The sequence below is a fragment of the Hyaena hyaena genome, unplaced genomic scaffold (assembly GCF_003009895.1).
Source record: "Hyaena hyaena isolate Hyena2069 unplaced genomic scaffold, ASM300989v1 scaffold_1158, whole genome shotgun sequence".
In the NCBI taxonomy this organism is placed as follows: Eukaryota; Metazoa; Chordata; class Mammalia; order Carnivora; family Hyaenidae; genus Hyaena; species Hyaena hyaena.
The window spans coordinates 402,551-415,027 of record NW_024081790.1 but is presented as its reverse complement, the minus strand read 5'-3'; the positions used below and the strand labels follow the sequence as shown (position 1 = coordinate 415,027).

Genomic DNA, 12,477 nt, shown 5'->3' with positions numbered 1-12,477 from the left:
CTATGCTTAACAGACTAATCCACCCAGGCACCCCTGGAATATTTATTTATCAGTTTAAGCTGATAGTTTGCTTATGGGGTCATTATGCTCTGCTTTTATGGCACTAAATTATACCAGTCAAAATAAGTGAGGTTATGCTTGGGTAACAAATTCTAAAACCTCAGGGACTGAAAACAACAAAGAATTATTTTTTGTTTGTGCTATATATCTGTCATGGGCTGGCATGCTGATGGATACTCCACCATTTTATCATGCTTACATCTCAAAATGAGCTTCAGAGTTCACTATAGCAGAGAAGGAGATGACTAGAGTATCTGCCACTGGCAGGGAAGTGCTGTGGCCCAGAGGTGCACATGTTACTTCCACTCATGTTTCATTAGCCAAAAGTAGTCAGATAGTTGCACTTAATGTAAAAGGCAGAGGGAATGTAATCACCTGGAAGGAGAGAAGAATACCTGGAAATAAACAGTCGCATTATCTACCACATAAGTAGATGTTCACTTTCACCTATGGAGGGTATCATAGCACATAATGTTTGGTTAGTGCTGCCATTATGGGATACTGCTAGTATTGATGCTGCTACACAATTATGAAGCCTTCCCTTTCTATTTAATAGGAACCAACTGAGGTAAAGACTTCTCCATTTTAAATCTTAGTCTTGGTATGGTTTCCGAAGATGGTGCAGTTTGGTTGAAGCAGTCCCACAAATGGAAGTTTCTAGTACCAGTTGAAGAAAATATTTTCTGAATCTATTCTGAAAGTGCTGTCTTCACTTGTTTTATTCCTCATATATGTAGATTTTTTTGCCTGCAATTGCTGTTTACAGTCATGTAAATAACGTTTGTCCTTACACACCTTGGTTCTAAAAATGAACAAATAGAGCAATATAATTGGCTTTCAAGAAACCAGTCATCTAGGTTTTTCCATCTGCATTTCATTTTCATTTTATGTACATGAGTGTCTGCATCTTTCTGGAGAAGAGAGTCTTTTTAGCAGCTATCATCTAAGAAGTACTTGTACTCTGAAAGCATCGATTTGGTTACTTCTTTGTCAGGTTCCAGCAAGCAAAGTACTTTCTCTGCAAACAGTTTTAATAAGATATATTGTTTTCATCTAAAAAGCATATTAGTTTGGTTTTGTTTAGGATATGGTTTTTAAACATGTAGTGGCTGCTATTCCATCTTGTTTCAACATCTTGTTGAATGTATGACAAGGCAGTTCCAAAATCTTTGGACATCGTGTACTTCTGTCTTTGGCTGAAGCATGAGGAAGTGGCCCAGTATCCTACTGCTTATAGACAGTGATAACTGCTTTCTGATTAGGGTATTAAAGTGTGTTTAAACAAAACGTTGTATACATATGATTCCTAAATCACTCTCAGCCTTTAGCATGTTTGTTCTATCATTAATAATAGTTGACACATTTTAAAACTGATTTTCCATCCTATAAGTAGGTCTTCAGTCAGAATGTATTATGCTGATAGCTACGTGAGACTTCAGCAGTCTCTGAATGACCGAATAGCAGCAGAGTTTAATTAATTATTAATCTATCATATCATTAGATTTAAATATGACCTGTAGTTGTTTCTGCATATCCAAATATCTGATGTCCTAGATAAAGTAGAACATTTAACAACATCATGGCCTTTCCATATAGAGCAGAATACTATTGAAGGAATTTTTCGAGAACTTTTTTAGAAGGTTTTAGAAGGAACTTAATTTTTTTTTAATGTTTTATTTATTTCTAGGAGAGAGAGAGAGAGACAGCGCGAGCAGGGGAGGGTCAGAGAGAGAGGGAGTCTCAGACTGAAACAGGCTCCAGGCTCTGAGCTGCCAGTCAGCACAGAGCCCGACACGGGGCTCGAACCCACGGACCGCGAGATCATGACCTAAGCGAAAGTCAGACGCTTAACCGACTAAGCCACCCAGGCGCCCCAGGAACTTAAATTTTTTAGAAGGAACTTAAAAACTAGCATTTATAGCTTTAGCAAATACAAAAAAATTCTTCACCTTCAACTAATGAAAATAGTTTATAGTATCTTGTAGGAGATGTCAAATTATGGCTTGAGATTCAAATCCAGCCCACTGCCTGTTTTGTAAATAAAGTTTTATTGGAATACAGCCATCCTCCTCTGTGTGCGTATTATCCCTGGCAGTTTTGCACCACAACAAAGTTGAATGGTTATGACAGACACCTAATGGCCTGCAAAGCCTAAAATGTTATCTGGTCCTTAAAAGAAAAAGCATACTGACCTGTGGTCTATAGTAATATTGTCAATAGATTTTTCTTTAACTTTTAGCTTCTATAGGCATAGAACAATAAGGAATTCTCTCCTTAAAGCTTTTTTAAGAAGTCTATTTTATCAAATTTTGAAATTTGATAAAATGTGGTATTGAGATCTTGTTTTGCTTTAATACTTTCTTTATTCTTCTTATACTTTATATTCTTTTTATATATAAATTGAAGATGATTTATCAAGGATGCTGTTGAACAGGACTTTGGAATTTTTCCTGCTTTGAAATTTTGAGATGGCAAACTGACTTTCTGCCATTAATTTACCCTTGCAAGATGTGAAGAATTCCTTAGTGATCCTTTTTCTGGTAAGGTTTATAACCAAAGTGGAAGTGAAGAAGAAAAAACTAAATACAATTCTTTATTTTAGAGTTTGTTGCTACAGCATAACCTAGCAAAAGCTTAATAGCTTTAAAAATTATAATTATCACGGCATTTTACTCTTCAGTAATGGGTATACATTTGTTAATCAAGTGATGGATTTAAACTTAGAAAGCACATAAAATATCTTTTCACCTCAAGTTATTTTAGAATCTTTGTATGTTTTAAAGTGAATATTGGGGCACCTGGGTGGCTCAGTCAGTTAAATGTCAGGCTTTGGTTCAGGTCATGATCTCACAGTTCGTGGGTTCAGGCCCTGAGATAGGCTTGATAGGTTCTATGCTGACAGTTCAGAGCCTGGAGCCTGCTTTGGAATCTGTTTCCCTCTCTCTCTACCCCTCCTCTGCTCATGCTCTGTCTCTCAAAAATAAATGTTAAAAAAAATAAAGAAAATAAATAAAAAAGAAAGTGAATATTAAAATATTTTCAATACACTCAAGTGACACACCTTATTCATATTATTGACATTGTTTCTCTAATTATATATGATGATACATACTCTGTCATATGATCACTGGTTGTGCCAATTTTTAGAGATTCCAGAAATGATGTTGAAGTAGGCATTTGGCCATGTAGGGGAGGAAAAATAATTTTCCCTCTACCCTTCTAGGTGCTTGGCTAAGAGCCCCCCTCCCCCCCGTAATAAAAGATTAATGGGAGAAAAGCAAACAGAAGCTTAATAATATGTATACCTCCTAATAATATGGGGAAGACCCAGGAAAAGTGAGGCTACCACTTTATTATTTATTTTTATTTTTTGCTATTTTTCAATTTATTTAGACAAACATCTCACATCTATGATCCTCTCTGGTCAGAAGTTCTTTGAAATGATGCCATCAGCTTTGGCTAGTCTGCAGCTGAACCAGGCTACCATTTTAAATATCATCTTCAGCTAAAGACAAAAGATGTTGGTGGGAGGAGCCACTTATGGGAGGTTACCAGGAAAAGCACAATAAACAAGGGTAAGGTTGTTAAGCAGATTTAAGTTGTTGCCTCCTGCACTGATAAGAGTTTCTAGAGACTGAGAGTTATCCTCCTCTTCCTGGTACAGAGAGGGAGACAACCCTACAAATGGAGATTTGCCTTGTAACTGTTCCTTTCAAAGGGTAACTTCTGTTCATTTTCAGACCTTCTGTATCTACTGCTTCTTTAAAAAAAACTAGTTTAAAATAATGTGCTGAAGAAGCATATTCTGGAGTATTATCTTTTGCTCTGCTTCAGCCATTTGGACTTCCAAAGGCAAAGCCCAGTAGGAAACAAAATCCCAAATCCCAAGTTCCAAAGTTTAAATAAACTTCAGTGCATCCATGTTACTTAACACAGCAGGCTCTGAAAATAGAGCTTGTCTGAAAATATCTTGATTTCCCTCTTATTTTAGATGGTAGTTTCATAGGGCATATTCTACATTGAAAGTTGTTTTCACTCAACATTTTGAGAATGTTATTTACTTTCTGGTTTCCATTATTGCTGTTGAGAAGTCTGGTGGCAGTTTAACTGTCTCTTGTTTTAGGTAATCTGTCTTCCTTCTAGTGGTCTACGTTGGTATGTCTAGATGTCCATTTCTTTTTATTTAACTTGCTTGCAATCTGTTGGCATATGGGTCAGAGTCCAGGCAGGAAAACAGAAACCATGCTAGGTACTTCAAAGCAGAGGATTTTATAAGAGAATTGGCTACACATATATTGGAAGGTCGAAAGAGGAACACAGGCGAGGTAGCTGGGAGATTAGAAAGCATAAAGTAGCTAGCATATCCCTAGGGTTCAAGACTCCAAAGGGAGGCGGTTATGCTACCAGAGCCTTGGGGGGGTGGCCGAGGGGGCCACCATCCCATGAATGGTTGGGCTGGATGGTTGGAAGAAATGTGGCTAAGGGCTTATGGCCAGAAGGAGAAAAAGGAAGCGAGCAAGTATGAGAAGAGAATTCCTGCTATTACCCTTTTCCTACTTATGATTAGGTACCAGTGCCTCTTATTGGTGGAATCCAGGAGGAAGCCACCTGCTAAAGGAGCCTGGAAAAGCACTTTACAAACACTCAACCCCAGTGCTACCCAGCACTATTCAGCTTGTTGAATTTTAGGATTTGTCATCTTTATCAAACATGACAAATTCTTAACCATTCTTACTTTGAATGTTCTTTTTCCCTTGTTTTTTTTTCCCTTCCTCATTTTGAAAGTCCAGTTAGATGTAATTGCTTCTTTATCCTCCATGTCTTTTCCCCTCTCTTTAATATTTCCCATTCTTTATCTTCCTGCATTCTAAGTAGTTTCTTGAAATTCACCTTTCAGTTCATTATTTTTTTAAGCTTATTTATTTATTTATTTTGATAGAGAGAGAATGCACTTCAGCAGGGGAGGGGCAGAAAGAGAGAGAGAGAGGGAGAGAGAGAGAATCCCAAGCAGTTTCCATGTTGTCATCCCAGAGCCTGACATGGGGCTAGAACACATGAACCATGAGATCATGACCTGAGCTGAAGTCAGGTGTTGGACGCTCAACTGACTGAGCCAACCGGATGCCCCTCAGTTCATTATTTCTTACTTCAGTTGTGTTTAATCTGTTGTTCTGACCAGTCTGTTGATTTTCCAACTTTAGTTATTTTGTTTTTAATTTTTAATTTCTAGGTATTATATTTTTGTTTCAAATTTGGTTTCCTTTTTTTTTTTTTGCTTTCTCTTCCTTAGCTATATTTTCAATTCTACATATTAAACACACTTATTATATATTGTGTATCTATAATGTCAGCAGTTCTCATCCTTTGTATCTGCTAATTATTGCTCATGGTAGTGTGTTTTTTTTTTTAATTGAAAACTCCTGTTTGTTGGAATTCTACCTGGTGGAAGTAATTAATGACTAAGTTTAAGGTAAGTTCCTCCAGAGGGGACTGACATTTACTTTTGCCAAGTTCCTAAGAGCCCCACTAACCTGATGGTTTACTTAAATCCAAATCATTAATGTACAGCTTTTTAAAGTCCCAATTAGATGGATTAGAAGTGTGGTGTCCAGTTGTGGTAGGCTGCTTCTGAGATGGCTCCCAATGATCATTGCCTCTCGGTAATCGGGTCTTGTGTAATACCCTCCTTTTGTGTGGGGGCTAGGCCTAGTGATGTGCTTCTGACAAACAGAATACTGCAAAAATGAGGGGGCATCATTTCCACGATTAGGTTATGAAAGATCATGACTTCCATCTTCCTTATTCTCTCTCTCTCTGGCTCTTCTCACTTGCTTACTCTAATGAGGCAAGCTACTGTGTTACAAGCTGTTTTACTGAGAGGCAAGGAACTGAGGGCAGCTTCTGGACAACAGCTAGTGAGGAACTGAGGCCTTTAGACCAACAGCCCAAAGAAACTGAATACTCTCCACAGCTCATGAGTGAGTTTGGAAGCAGAGCCTCCCACCACTGAGCCTTGAGATGACTGCCATCCAGCTGATGACTTGACTGTCAACTTGTGAGAGACCCTGAGCCTGAGGACCCAGCTGAGCTGCACACAGATTCCTGACCCACAGAAACCGTGAAATCATAAATGTTTCAGGCCACTAAGTTTTAGAGTTACTTGTTATCCAGAAGTAGATAAGTATTACACCAATCACAAGCAGTAATAGTTCTATTCTACTCTGTAAAGGTTGAGCCAAATCTGTGTTACTATTTCCCATTGTGGCCATGATTCCTTAAGAGGATACTAGAACAAACCAAAAAGTACCCAAAGGAAGACTGCTGGTGGGATCTGGAAAATATGTCATATGAACAACAGGTGAATGAATTAGGGAAGTTGTACCTAAAAAAATTATCTACTATGATTTTTCACATTAAAAAAAAGATGGTTGGACAAGAAGCGTAATCTGGGAGCAACAGGAATTATCAAAACTTATAGGCTCCAAAGCTGCTGGAGGCCAGTTTGTAATCAGAAAATTTCATGAGAGGGGCACTTGGGTGGCTCAGTTGATTAAGCATCCAACTTTGGATCACGTCATGATCTCATCATTCATGGGTTTGAGCCCCACGTTGGGCTCTGTGCTGACAGCTCAGAGCTTGGAGCCTGCTTTGGATTCTGTGTCTCCTTCTCTGCACCCCCTCCCCCCATTTCATGCTCTGTTGCCCTTTCTCTCAAGAATAAATAAACATTAAAAACAAATTTAAGGGAAAAAAAAATCATGAGAGATTCTCTTTTTTCTCTATCTATAGTGAAGGCCAAGAGGGACAAGTTTCTTCTTTAAGGTAACACTCTGGGTATGATTGGTTATGTCTAGTTTACTCACTGAGGTCCAGTTTCCACATCTCTGGGCATTATATTCTGTCCCTACTGAAGGCCCGTTAAAATAGGTCAGCAGATGACATCAGGGCAGCCACTAGTTTTAGAGCTTAGCCCCCTCACTAAATTCACATTTTTCTCATCCTGAACTTTTTTTAATTTTATTTTTAAGTAATCTCTATGCCCAACATCAGGCTTGAACTCATGATGCCTAGATCAAGAGTTGCTTGCTCTTCTGACTGAGCCAGCCAGGTGCCCCTCATCTTAAAAATTTTTTTAAACCTCTGAGGATTTACACTACTTTCCACTACTTCAACCATGCATTTATGAAATATTTAAAATACTTTTCTAACATTTTATGTATTTTTGTCCTAGGAAAAATTTCAGGATAGCAAATATGCCATATTACTGGAAATTAGAAGTCCCCACAGACCTGTCTTTTTAAAAACTGTGGTAAAATATATATAACATAAAAATTACAGTTTCAACCATTTTAAATTCTTTTTTTAAAAACTTTATTTATTTTGAGAGAGAGAAAGACAGAATCCAAGCAAGTGCCACAGTCAATGCAGAGCCTGATGCGAGGCTCGAACTAACCAGCTGTGAGACCATGACCTGAGCTGAAAACAAGAGTTGGCCACTTAATTGACTGAGTCACCCAGGTGTCCTGTTTCAACCATTTTAAAGTGTACAATTCACTGGCATTAAGTGTAGTCACAATGGTATATAACCATCATCACTATTTCTATAACTTTTTCATCATCCCAAGTAGAAACTCTGAAACCGTTAAATAATATCTTCTCATTCCCCATCCTCCTAGCCCCCTGTAGCCTCCTATGGGCCTTTTCTAAAGGGATAAGTTACTGCAGATCTTTGAGAATATATCTGCTGAACCTCAGGTATTCTCAGATCCTAGGTTGAGAAAAAAAAATGGTCAGAGACTGTATAAATTTAACATTAGCTACTTACACCAGGGAAATGCTATTGATTATTTCTGTGCTTTGTGCCCATGACCATTTCCTTTTAAAGTTGACATGTGCTGCCAATATTCATATTTTAGGAAATTGCAATTTAGCTTTTCTGCCATTCTCCAGAAGCCCTGCTGTTTCCCAATTTCACCTTTATAATCTTCAGCAAAAAAGCATGCTGCATGGAATTCCTGCTATAGGCTAGTAATACTGCTAAGAGCAAGGTCAAGCTTACTGCATTTTAAATGAAGAGTCTGTTGTTTTTATGGGTATCCACTATTATTAAAGAGTAATAATTATTCAGTGGTGCCTTTTCCCTAGGAAAGTTTAATTAACTTCATAACCAAGAGTGTGTGAGAAGAAAAGATACATGACTGGATGAGCATTCTCTACTTCTCTCCCCATCGCTCTCTAGCAAAGAATATTTTGTCTTTGCTATCCTATTTGAGATCTTTCACGACGCAGAATTGGGAGCGCAAGATAGACTTATAAAGAGATGGATCTGAAAGGTGGTGAGCAAGAGGAAAAGATTTAGTGAAAAGCCAAGTCAAACCTGGGATTAAGGCTGGAAGAAGGGAGAGAGAAAGGAAACACTGTGTGCTGGATGTCAGAGAGAGTTTGGGGGTCTGGTTAGTGAACTAGAGAGCAGAGGAAAGCTGACTCTTAGGGCTGTTGCTGTACTTATGATTCAGATCCCTTTTAATATTCTTCATTAATTTAATGTTTTTCCTTTATTTTGAGTTGTTAATCGTGTATAGTCAAGTGCACAAATCTTAAGGATTGAGCTTGATTACTTTTTACATATGTCTACTACCATGAAGCTCAAGATAAAGAACATACCGGCATCCCACATCTTCCTCATCCCCTTCCCAGTCCACTCTCTAAGAAGTAATCACTCTTCTAAGTTTCTTCTATCACCACACATTAGTTTTTGTCTGTTTTCTTAACTTCATAAAAATGGAATCATACGGGGCGCCTGGGTGGTTCAGTTGGTTAAGCGTCCGACTTTGGCTCAGGTCATGATCTCACGGTTTGTGGGTTCGAGCCCTGCGTTGGGCTCTGTGCTGACAGCTCAGAGCCTGTAGCCTGTTTCAGATTCTGTATCTCCCTCTCTCTCTGACCCTCCCCTGCTCACGCTGTCTCTCTCTCCCTCCCTCTCTCTCTCTTTCTCTCTCCCTCTCAGAAATAAATAAAACATTAAAAAAAATGGAATCATATATACTCTTTTGTGTCTGCTTTCCTTCACTCAACATTACACCTTTAAGACATCAATATCGTTGTAAGTGGCAAAAGCAGGTTATTTTTTAAATTAAAATCAGGTTATTTGCAGTATTCCACAAATTATCTGTTGTATACTTGATGGACATTTGGGTGTTTCCAGTGTTTGGCTATTATAAATGCTATGAACATTCTTGTATGTATATGTATGTGCTGGTAGACATAATCAGTCACTTAGGTTGGGTATATGTCCATGTATAGAATTACTGGGTCATAGAATGGACATATCTCTATCTTTAGTATTTGTTGTGAAATATTTTCCCAAAGTGGATGTACCAATGTACATTCCTAACAGCAATGTGAGAGAGCTCTAGTTGCTCCATATCCTTGCCTGGACTTGATATTTAAAACATTTCTTCCAACTGTATTGAGATATTATTGACATACATGGAGTTGAAATTTTCAGTCCTTTAATTGTAGTCACCTTTAATGTTTATTGAGGGGCATAAGCAGAGAAGAGAAGTCCTTTTTCACTATTTTCGTTGTTAAACTCTGCTTCAGTATAAAGAATTCTGTGCAGGGGCACCTGGGTGGCTCAGTCGGTTAAGGATCTGACTCTTGATTTAGGCCCAGGTCATGATTTGTGAGATCAAGCCCCATGTTGGGCTCTGTGCTGACAGGTGGAGCCTGCTGCAGATTCTCTCTCTTCCTTTCTCTCTGCCCCTCCCTGACTTGTGCTCACTCTCTCGCTCTCTCTCTCTCTCTCAAAGTAAGTAAATAAACTTAAGAAAAAAGAATTCTGTGCATAGACTGGTACATGAAGCCTTGGAAATGATCAGGGTCACAGGAAATCTGAGGTTTTGGATTTGTGCAGATCCAGTTCAGCTGTTGAAGTAAAAACATACTTGAGAAGAACTGAAGAAGATTACTGTGGTCTTGAAGGTAAAATTTCATTCGGTAAAGATAGAAGAGTGGCTCTTAAGAGATGGATGGTTCCGTAAAGACTGGGTAGGCTGGCAAAACTGTCGGAAGAACAGACTACTCCATCCTTTCTGTTAAGCTAGTCGTTAAACTTGAATATGTACTAGAGGCCTCTGGTGGGCTTGTTAAAATGCAGCTCACCAAAAAAAAAAAAAAAAAAATGCAGCTCACCACTCACATCCCCCAGAGTTTCTGAGTAATCAGGTCTGGGGTGACAGAGGGGGTTGGAGAATCTGCATCTAACCAGTTCCCAGGTGATGCTCATACTGCTGATCCCAAGACCACACTGTGCCATGTGAACCTCTGAGGTCCCTGATTGCAATATCCCAGTGAGAGACAGTGGAAGTGAGAGGTTGTTGGATTTAGGATATATTTGGAAGGGTCAAGCCAATGAAACTTGATGTTAAACATTGTGATCCCAGGTTGTTCTTTAAGTTCGTTAACTGTGTGTTTTTGTTTTTTTGGTTTTTATTTTATGTATTTATTTAAAAAAATTTTAGGGGGCGTTGGAAGAGCCGTCTGAGGCTTTGTTTGGGAAAAGACACCTGAATTGGCTTTTACTTGGGGGCATGGGCAAGAGGGGGTGCCCAGGGCAGCAGACTACCCCAAGGGTAGGCTCAGTGCTGGGGTGAGCCTTAGGTGGATCTCCTGTTCCTGATGCTCCCCTGCACAGCCTCTTCCCCCAAAGGCTCTATGGCAGCCTCAGGAGTAAGGAGGCTGGGAGGGACCACAGTGACTGTTCACTTGGACAGGACATCAGATGATTTGCACATCAGCTTCCCATCGTGGGTCTTTCTTGACAACCACAGCCTTGGAAGAGCTGACTCTGATGAAGAAACTGGGGCCCTGCCACAGCTGAAGCTGGCCTGGAAAGAGCCCAGGCTGTAGTTGAGGCCAGGGCTCCTGAGACCTCTGTAGACTGAGCTCAGCCCACCTGAGTAATCATGTTCTGCATCCCACACTTCAGCTGGGTCTCCTAGCCCTGCAACAGCTTGCAGTATAGGTGGCAATCTCGATGTCCGGGGCCCGCTTAACATTCATGAGCTCCTGGTACTCCTGCAGCTGCCACACCATATCCTGCTTGGCTTGCTGCAGGGCAGCCTCCACCTCGGCCAGCTTGGCATTAGTGTCCTTAACAGCCAGCTCCCCATGCTGCTCTGCATCAGCAGTGGCAGCCTCCAGGAAAGCCTCTGACCTTTGATGCCCCCAATCTCAGCCTGGAGTTGACTGATGTTCTGGTCCATCTTGGAAATCACCATCTTTGTGTGATGGCAGTCATCCCTGTGCTTCCCAGCCAATATCTGCAGCTCCTCGTACTGGATCTGATATGTGGTCTAGGCCTCAGCTGGGCTGCGGCGGGCAGTGTCCTCATACTGAACCTTGACCTTGGCCATAATGCTTTCCAGTTTCAGGGAACAGCTGTTGTCTGTGGACAGGACCACGGACATGTCTGAGATCTGAAGGTGTAGCTCATGGATATCCTCTTCTTACAGCTGCTTTAAGAAGCTGATCTTGTTGGTTAGCCCTTCCAGGCGAGATTCCAGCTCTGCCTTGTTCATGTAAGCTTCGTCTGCATCCTTCTTCATTAGGACATTTTCATTCTCCATGTCTGCATACTCTTTGATCTCTTTGTACTTATTCTTGAAGTCCTCCACCAGTCCCTGCATGTTGTCAAGCTCCACCTCCAGCTTCAGCTTCCCCTGGCCCAATGTGTCTGGTTGCCACTCAGGGTTGTTGATGCAGCTCTTGAACATGTTGTCCGTATTGCTCTGACCTGTTTTCTGCTGCTGTAGGAGGCTCCACTTGGTCTCCAGAATTTTGTTCTGCTGCTCCAGGTGCTGCACCTTGTCAATGAAGGAGGCAAGCTTGTTGAGGGTCTTGATTTGCTCCTTCTGGGCGCTCACAGCCTGGATATCGGGGTCTACCTCCAGCTTAAGGAGGCTCAGTAGGCTCTGGTTCACTGAGACAGGCATGATGTGCCCCATACCCTTGGCCCTGCTGTAGCCCCCATACTCATGCTGGCACCAGGGCCACCCCAGAAGCTGCTGTTGCTACAGGAGAAGGCCGAAGAGTTGATGTAGGCACCAGGTGCACTCCTGTATGAGCAGCTGCTGAAGGCACCGGGGGCTGGAGGTGGATACCTTATTGGACTTCTGGGTCACCCTGATAGACATGGTGGAGGCAAGTAGGCTGAACCTGACAGAGGTTCAAGAAGGATACGAGATGTTGCTTCTATATGGATGCTTTTTAGTTGGTTTTTTTTTTTTTTTTTTTTTGAGAGCCACTGCAGTTTTCTTAAACATAAAAGCTCTAGGGTTCAAATCAATACTCTAGCACCTATAAGTTGTGCAATCTTGCACGTTACTTCATTTCTCATTTGTAAAATGTAGATAG

General features: G+C 40.6%; 1 pseudogene; it reads right to left on the bottom strand.

The window, feature by feature from the left end:
• Window positions 1-10,823: 10,823 nt before the first annotated feature.
• On the bottom strand, window positions 10,824-12,257 carry LOC120224322 (annotated as a pseudogene).
• Between the last annotated feature and the right edge of the window lie 220 nt (window positions 12,258-12,477).